This window comes from Globicephala melas, chromosome 1 (assembly GCF_963455315.2).
Source record: "Globicephala melas chromosome 1, mGloMel1.2, whole genome shotgun sequence".
Classification (NCBI taxonomy): Eukaryota; Metazoa; Chordata; class Mammalia; order Artiodactyla; family Delphinidae; genus Globicephala; species Globicephala melas.
Genome location: NC_083314.1, coordinates 173,658,572 through 173,667,123, shown reverse-complemented (window position 1 = coordinate 173,667,123; position 8,552 = coordinate 173,658,572).

Below are 8,552 nucleotides of genomic sequence, written 5' to 3'. Positions count from 1 at the left end.
GCAGTAGACAGAGCATGTCCTGCTAACCTGGCCACACCTACACCTTCTGCCATTTAGATGAGGTCAGGTCACATCTCCCTGATGTTTCAAGCATTTGGGAGTAAAGGACATAGATGCTCCCATCAGGAGACAGAGTAGGGGGGCAAAGGGCGCCCACACTCCAGAGCCTGACCAAGTTGGGGCTGGCACGTGGTCGTGTGTCCCGCCCCTGACTCATAGTAGTTGTCCCAAAACAGCAGCCACTGATTCTAAGAACCAGGCATCACGCTGAGGGCTTGTCACTCACCATCTCATTTAACACTCACAGTAACTAGGACTATTACTAACCCCATTTCACAGGTGAGGAAACTGAGGCACAGAGAAGTTAAGAAACTCAGTGTCGGTTGCACAACCAGCAGAGCTGCGATTCAAATCACACAGCCAGACCTCAGGGCCTGGCTCTTAACCTCCATGCCATATTACATCGCGAGCACCTTGCTTTTGGTAAAAGTGGCAGAACAGCGGCAAAGAGATTGGGAAGTGGGAGTGGGGGAGGGGGGCCATCTGTCAGCCCCATAATCCACCATCACCTCTGCAGAGGGAGCCCCCTCTAGGTATCCCCCCTTGGATCCAGCACCCAGGGGCAGGGGTGTTGGCAGAAAGGAAAGTTGAAAATTCCTAGCGTTGAAGGTGACTGCCCCCAAGGAGTGGGATGGAGGGAGACGGCTCCAGCAAATCAGGGACCTGTTTTAAGCAAAGACCCTTGTCCACAGAACGCTGTTTTGGTCCTTTCCTGCCCCAAAAATATGGCCTAGCAGGAGCCTTGGGGGCCTGCTATAAAACGTCCAGCCCAGGTGGATATGTCACAGGCCTGAATGCTGCTCCTGGGGCCCAGGCTCATGGGGGGAGGAGGCTCCAAGGGACAATAAGGGGATTGGAAACTCAGTACTATCCCCCTGCCCGCCCCTGCCAAACCCTGATCCTCCTTCAAGGGCCAGTTAGAGCCTCACCTCCTCCTAGACCCCTTTCCTGGTGCCAGTTCACGGGAACACTTCTGCTTTGCGCTGCAGTGACTCTTCCATCTGTATCAGCACTGCACCCCTGTTAACAGACCTACATCATTGACCAGCTCCTGCTGACGTGTGTGTCTACACTCGAGGAACATTGAGGCAGCATGACTCCAGCCAGCCTGGACTGGACATCAGCTCTGTGTGCTGTGTGAGAATGGGCAGGTTACTTAACCTCTCTGAGCCTCTGTTTGCTACTGAAATAGGAATAATAATTCTAGCCTCGTGAGATCGGTGTGGGGATTAAATAAAAAGGCATGTGTGAACGGCGGGGTGCAGGGCAGACCCTGGAGAAAGGTGAATTTGCCAGAGTGCGAGATTGTCCTTTCTTGTAATGAAATGAACCGCCCCGGGGGGCACCCCGGGCTCTGAGCCCAGCTGAAAGAGCCCAAATCTTCTCGAAGTTACCCTGAAAGATACTGGCTGTGTCTTTAGCAACTCCAGAGGGAGCACCCCCTCCCTCGCCCCTGACCTCCCCTGGGGTGGAGTCAACCCACAGACATTGAAAACAACAGGGAGAGGCCTCTGGGTGCTGTGGAAAGATGCAGGATTTGGGGCCTGGCCCTGGCCCTCTCTGGGTGTATGTAAACCAGTGCGGGGTGGGGAGATCCAACCCATAGAATGAAAGGAAGAGCCCTGCACGGGGTGTCTGGAGGTGTGGGTTCTGGTCCTAGCTCTCCCCTCTCCTGACCTCAGTTTCCTCATCTGTACAATGGGGAGGTCCTCTTTGGACCTTATTCACCCTCCGTGTCAGCAGGTCAAAAGCCCCAGCACTAATTTACAGTGTCTATCGGTTCTCTCCAGACCCCTCCCCCTTCTGCCACACCCCAAGCTCAGACCCTTATAACTTCCTGTCTGGACCTCCCCGTCTGCCTCAGGTTGACAGTTTAAATCCCTGAAGGACAGCTCTGAGTCTATCACACCTTGGCTCTAACCCCCCCTGGGACTCCCCATTGCTGTAGGATCACAGCCGAGCTCCTGGCCTTGGCTTTCAAGGTCTCCCCAGCTTGGCCCCAGCTCACCCATCCTTCCCCGCCTGCTCTCTCCTGCGCTGTGTGCCCCAAACTACAGCCACATTGGCCTCCTTGGAACGCGGTCCCTGGTGGCGTTCTAGGAGCCCCCGAGACCACTGTCCTCTGCCCTGCCAGATACTTAGGGAGTCGTGAAGGCAATAACTAAATGGCACTTTTCTGGGATGTATTATATGCCAGGCACAGTGCCAAGCACTTTTTATGCATCATACCGTTTAGCTACCCTGCAAAGCAGCCATTATTACTTTTTTTTTTTTTTTTTTTTTTGCGGTACGCGGGCCTCTCACTGTTGTGGCCTCTCCCGTTGCGGAGCACAGGCTCCGGACGCACAGGCTCAGCGGCCGTGGCTCACGGGCCCAGCCGCTCCGCGGCACGTGGGATCCTCCCGGACCGGGGCACGAACCCGCGTCCCCTGCATCGGCAGGCGGACTCCCAACCACTGCGCCACCAGGGAAGCCCTATTACTCTCATTTTTAAAGTGAAGAAACTGAAGCTGAACAGTTAAGCAACTTGCCGAAAAGCACACATTTAATAGGGAGTGGCGCTAGAATTTATTTATTTATTTTAATTTTTTTGGCCGCACCACACAGCTTGCGGGATCTGAGTTCCCGGTCGAGGGACTGAACCCGGGCCCACAGCAGTGAAAGCACCGGGTCCTAACCGCTGGACCGCCAGGGAATTCCCAATGACACTAGAATTTAGACCCAGGCTGCCAAGCTCTCAACTCTGTACTGTGTGACTTGGGTGTGTTCTGCCCTCAGGAGCTGTCACCGCTACACCCACCACGGGGGTGGGGACTGGTGCCGCCCTCTCCCAGTGCAGGTCCCACCTCAAGGCCAAGGTGTTGGTGAAGGGCCAGTTCCAGGCACGATGAGTGTGTGCGTCAGTTTGAAGAGGGAGAATAAAGATGCCAGTTGCTGGGTGGCCCTGGAATGTTCTGGAGACTCCCAGTCAAGTCAGATTATTTAGCAAAGCTTCGGGGTAAGGGGTTGGTAGAGAAAAAGAGCATCTAAGTTAACTGGAGCCCCCTGGGTGTGGCGTTGTGGAGGACAAGAGTGGCTGAGAAAGCCATGCATCCAGAGGGCACTAGCAGAGCCCACTATGTGCCAGGGCTGGGTGGGGCACAAGGGACACAGCCAGGACACACAAGGGATACGGCTTGCGGTCTGGAGACAGAAATCAGGGCCATGTGCTCGTGAAGGCAGCACATGCTGGAAGATGCCAGGGGCACCAGGGCCATCCATAGTGTGGCGTATTGTATCAGAGCTGAGAGGGTCTGCAGAGCTCCACACACCTACCGATTATACAGATGGGGAAACTGAGGCCCAGAGAGGGCCAGTCGCCAAAGGGCCGGAAAAGCAGGTGGATTTCCCCTGGACTCCAATCAAGTCAAAAGCATGTCAGGACAGCTCTATGATGACCCACGCTGTGCTGGCTGCCAAGAAGGGGTAAGGAGGAGGGAAGGCGTGGGCCAGCCAAGAGCTCCATGGGGGAGGCAGCGTCTGTGCCACGAAGAATGGGAGGAGGATGGAGATAATGAGCACAAGTTATTTCTATCATTAACACGTTTGCAGGGCTCATTCTACGCCAGGCTGCTGTCCCATTTTATTCTCACTACCTTTTGAGGTGCTGTTATCATCTCTCCATTTTTCAGATGAGGAGACTGAGGTTCAGAGAGGGACAGTAACTTATTCAAAGCCACATGGCAAGTATGTGGATTGGAGGAATCCAAGACCCTAATGGGGGCTCATGGGAATGGTGTTGACCAAGGCGCTCCAATGAGGAAGGAATGATGGGGTCCCCCTGCTTAGTGGGGGCTATTAGTCCAGATGGATGATCTTCTCTGAAGACTAAAATCTGAAGAAGGAGCTCTGGATAGAAAGTCAGAAGGCTTGGCTTCTGGTTCAGCTCTGCCCCAACCTGAAGGCTGCCCTCACACAAGTGGCTTCCATTCTCTGGGCCTCAGTCTCCCCACCTGTAAAATGGACTCGGTGCTTCTTAACATTTCAGGGGCAAGGATCCTTTTGAGATTCTGATGAAAACCCTGGACACTAATACACACACCGACAAATGCAGCCGTGCGCCCAGATCCAGGATGACACAAGGCTCAGTCTGTGACCCTTGAGGTGCCCTGGGCTGGATGATCTCCGCGGTCCCCTCTAGCCTGGACATCACCTAAGAAGGGCAAGTGGGTGAGGCTAGGGCACTGGCTGCCCTGAGAACAAATGTCCAGGAACACCAAGGCCCTGCAGTTCTCCTTCAGGGCTGCACCCAGAGCACATGCCCCACGGTGGCCCAGGCTGAACACACTGCCATCCTCACGGCCCAGTCCAGGGCCCGAGGTCCCCCTGATCACACCTGTGTGGCTACTGGTTGCCAAAGTGATGGAGAACCATGACAGACTTATGCAAAGTTCATGGGGCAGGGGCGAGCCATGGAAATAGGGGCCCGGGAGATGCTGCCCGTTTGCCTTACATCTGCTTCCCTGGGTGCTTACAGAAAGGAACTGGCCATGTTTGCTTTGGGCTGGAGGGGGCCGCCCTGAACTTCCTTCCTCCCCCTGCCATGGTGGTTGGAGGGGCCTAGAGTGCAGGGGGGAGCCCCCAAAAGTGGCATGACCCCAGGGACTGGGGGCTGCATCGGCTCCTCTCCCCTACCCCACCTTTGTACATCCTGTTTGCTTCTGTGTCCCACCCCCCCACCCCACCCCCACCCACCATTTCCCCTGTCTCTTTCCTACCAGTACTGCCTCCTCCAGGACAAAATTGGGCAGCTGGAAACCTAGCTCCAATCCAGCTGAGGGTAGAGCAGGGGTAGGCAGGCAGGGCTTCCCCAAGGAGGGTCTGGGAGCTGCACAGCCCCCGAGCCGGCTGGCTTGGTTCAGAGACACCTTGGAAGAGGGCACAGGACAGGCCTCAGAGCTGGTTACCAGAGGACCCAGCCTCACTGGTCACCCCTCTGAGATGTCAAAAGTGTAATGGGTAGGGTGACCCCTAGAAGCTGGGGACCTAGGGGTCAGCTAAGGCCTGAAGGGGGGACACCTGTGGCTGGGACACCTTCTCGAGTCCAGAGATCCATGCAAGCCAGCTTTGTCTCATTCAGAAAAAGATCTGAAGATTCCAAACGACCACAAGCCCAATAAGAGCCCAAAAGGTGATAGTCGCTAAAGGGAGCGTCAAGGGCTGGGATGGGGAAGGGCGCTGGTCCTGTTCTGTGGGGCTCTGGGCAGGGGCCAACCAGCAGGCCCTAACTCCGCTCAGCTTCCTCGCCTGTGAAATGCGCACAGCCACCTCAAACAAGGGTGATTAAGTGGGATGAATACATCAAGCACCTGCCTCATACGTGATAGTGAATATGACGTTACAGCGTTGATGGCTTTTGTCCTAGTACGGAACTGGCATGGGACCCTCGGTTCTGGGCCCAGTAAAGGGCTAGGGTCTATGACTCTGTATGACTCTCCTTCCTAAGACTCAGATCTCTCCACAAGCCTCACTCTCCTTCCGACAACGCCTGCCCAGATGCACCTCACCAAGCAGGTGCCCGGCAGAACATCAGCTCCCTCATTTCGCCCCGGCCTCTGTGCACCAAATGCTCACGAGGCTGAGGAGTACCTGCCAGGCACCTGGGGCCTGGAGGGAGGGCATGGCAGAGCCCCAGAACAGAATGCTCATGTACCCCGGCACCTAGGGTCATATGGTACCTGCTCCGCCACCCAGGGTGGCTGTCAACAACCCAGGGGAGGGGGACAAGGCTGGCTACGTCTGGAGCCAGTGTCAGCCACACCTACCCCCATCCACCTGCTGGATGGCTCCCACCCAGAAGCTGCTGCATTCCTTCGAGGGACCAGGACAAGGGGGTGCTTGTAGAGCCAGCTCTTGCCTCTGTACCTGCCCCTTACTGAACAAGTCTCCCTGAGGCTCCCTAAGCCTCAGTTTCCTCATCTGTGAAATGGGGCCAAAATACTACTCCCTCCCTCCCAGTCTGGTGTGGTCCAAGCTAATTAGCAGGAGCACCTGCCCATGGACAGGTGCTCAGGGAAGCCCAGCTTCATCTCCTTCCTGGGCACAGGCATCCAGGATGAGGGTACTGAGAGGGTGGGTGAAGGTCAAGTTCTCATTCACTGAGCATCTCACTCTGTGCAGGGCACGGGACCTGGCATTTTGTTCTAAAACATGTCGTTCGATCCTCAGCTCCCACAGAAACGTCAACTCTGAGACTGGGGAGGCCAAGGCACAGGTAAGAGGGGTTAAGGCAGGACATCAGGGCTGTGCTCAGTGCCCAGGCAGGCAGACACGAGGAACAGAAACCCAGGCAGTCATCTCCTACTGGTGCACTGGTTACTTCACCCAGCGTGCCTCAGTCTCCTCATCTGTAAAATGGGACTAACGGAATGTACCTTCGGGGGTTGCGATGACGTATCCAAGGGTGTGACGTCCAAAGCATTTAGCAGGACACCCGGCACACAGCCTGTGTTCAAGTAATGGTGACTCTTCCTATTTCCTATGCCGCCTCTAGACAGAGGACCTACAGGAACTGTGATAACGAATGTGTCGGTAGGGGAATTAATGAAAATGAAGGCGTGACTCTGTGAAGAGGGTGGGTCTGCACCCTGCTGCTTCCTCTTGCCCCCCAGGAGCTCCAGGTCTGCCTGGCGACCAGGGCACTGGTGGCCCCTCATTTCCTTAGCATGCACGCCCCACTGGCGGCACCGTGGTGGCAGGGACATCCAGCCTCAGTCAAGTGGTTCACGCTCCAGCCCAGGCCTGCGGCTGGGCCCCCAGCCACAGCAGGGAAATGAAGAGGCTCTCTTGGGCAAAGAGCCCTTGGGCACCCGGGTGGGCACTGGGCCTTTGGAAGCCACCAGTCCCAAGTCTGGGGGACAAGGGAGGGCAGACAGAACGGAGTGAACGATAGCTTTGAGCCACCCCCTGACCTCGTTCAGTGGAGTCAGAGGCACCAGGATAAAATGACACTGGTAGAGGCATAGCCCCTGGGAGGCATAGGTCCCTGGGAGTCGATGACCTGATGGAGCAGGTGGCAAGGACCATGGGCTGTGGCACCCATAGCCCTGGGTTCTAACCCGGCCCTTTACTAACAGCTATGTGACCTTGGGCTTGTCATTCTACCTCTGACCTCCATAGCCCTTCCATAGAATGCTGTAATAGTTTACAGCATTAGGTCAATGTCAAGGCTCTGAGACTAGGTAGGTAAAACACTACCAGTCATCAGCCAACTCTGCGGCTGTCTCAGTGTGACCTTGAATAAGTCACTCCATTCAGCAATGTTAACGAGGCCTATGTATCCCCCGACGACAAAAGGCAGTTGCCTCCCTTCCCTTCCGTGAGCTCCAGCCAGAGCACTCTGGGGGCTGCCCTTTGTCCCTGACTCAAGCCCCCTTTGGCACAAACCAGTAGCAGCCCCTGGGTGAGCCAGGGCAGGGGTTCTGCCCGGGGTTGAGTCCCCTTCCCTCCCCACAGCTCTGAGAGCCTCCAGCCAACAGCCCTAACCAATGGACCCTCGGACAGGGTGGCGTCTGTGTGGTTCAGGACCAGCTCTGTTTACATTACCTGTGGTTGGAGACAGGTCAGGACACACGTGTCTTCCCCTCCAAGTCAGCTGGCCCAGGTGGGTTTAGACCCACGGATTCCAGGCTCAAGCTAACTGACCACGGTTGCTCCCTGCCATGTCACCTGGCCAACTGAGCCGATCTTTGCAAGTCATGTGTGGACATCTGGGTGGAAGAGAGAGAATGAGTTTTGGAATCAGACAGACCTGGGTTTCCACCCCACTGATAGCATACCCTCGGCAAGTCCCTTCACCTTTCTACACCCCAGTACCCTCATCTGCAAAATGGGAGCACAGCAGCACTTCGTAAGACTTGTGAGTGAAGAAAACATGCATAGTCTTTGGCACGTGTATGACTCAGGGTTCCGAAGAGAAGCAGAACCTCCATGAGGCATAGAGAGACAGACACAGGGAGAGAGATTTATTGTAAGGAAGTAGCTCACGTGATCATGGAGGCTGGTAAGTTCAGAATTTGTAGTGCCGGCCAGCAGGCCAGAGACGCAGGAAGTTGCAGTTGAGTCCAAAGGCAGCCACTGGCAGAATTCCTTCTTGCTTGGGGGAGACCAGTCTCTGTTCTGTTAAGGCCTTCAACTGATTGGATGTGGCCCGCTCACATTATAGAGGGTAATCTGCTTTCCTCAAAGTCCACTGATTTAAATGTTATTCTCATCCAAAAAAACACCTCCATGGAAACATCCAGAATAATGCTTACGTAGATATCTGGGCACCATAGCCCAGCCAAGTTGACCCATAAACTTAACTATCACAGTACATAACAGTGGTTGTTATAACAATGGATAAATGGGTTACATTGTTGAATCATTACCTATCTGAGCACTTATATGAATTAACTCATTGAATTCTCAAGACAACCTGTGTGCATGTGAGTGCACACACGTGCGTGCGTGTG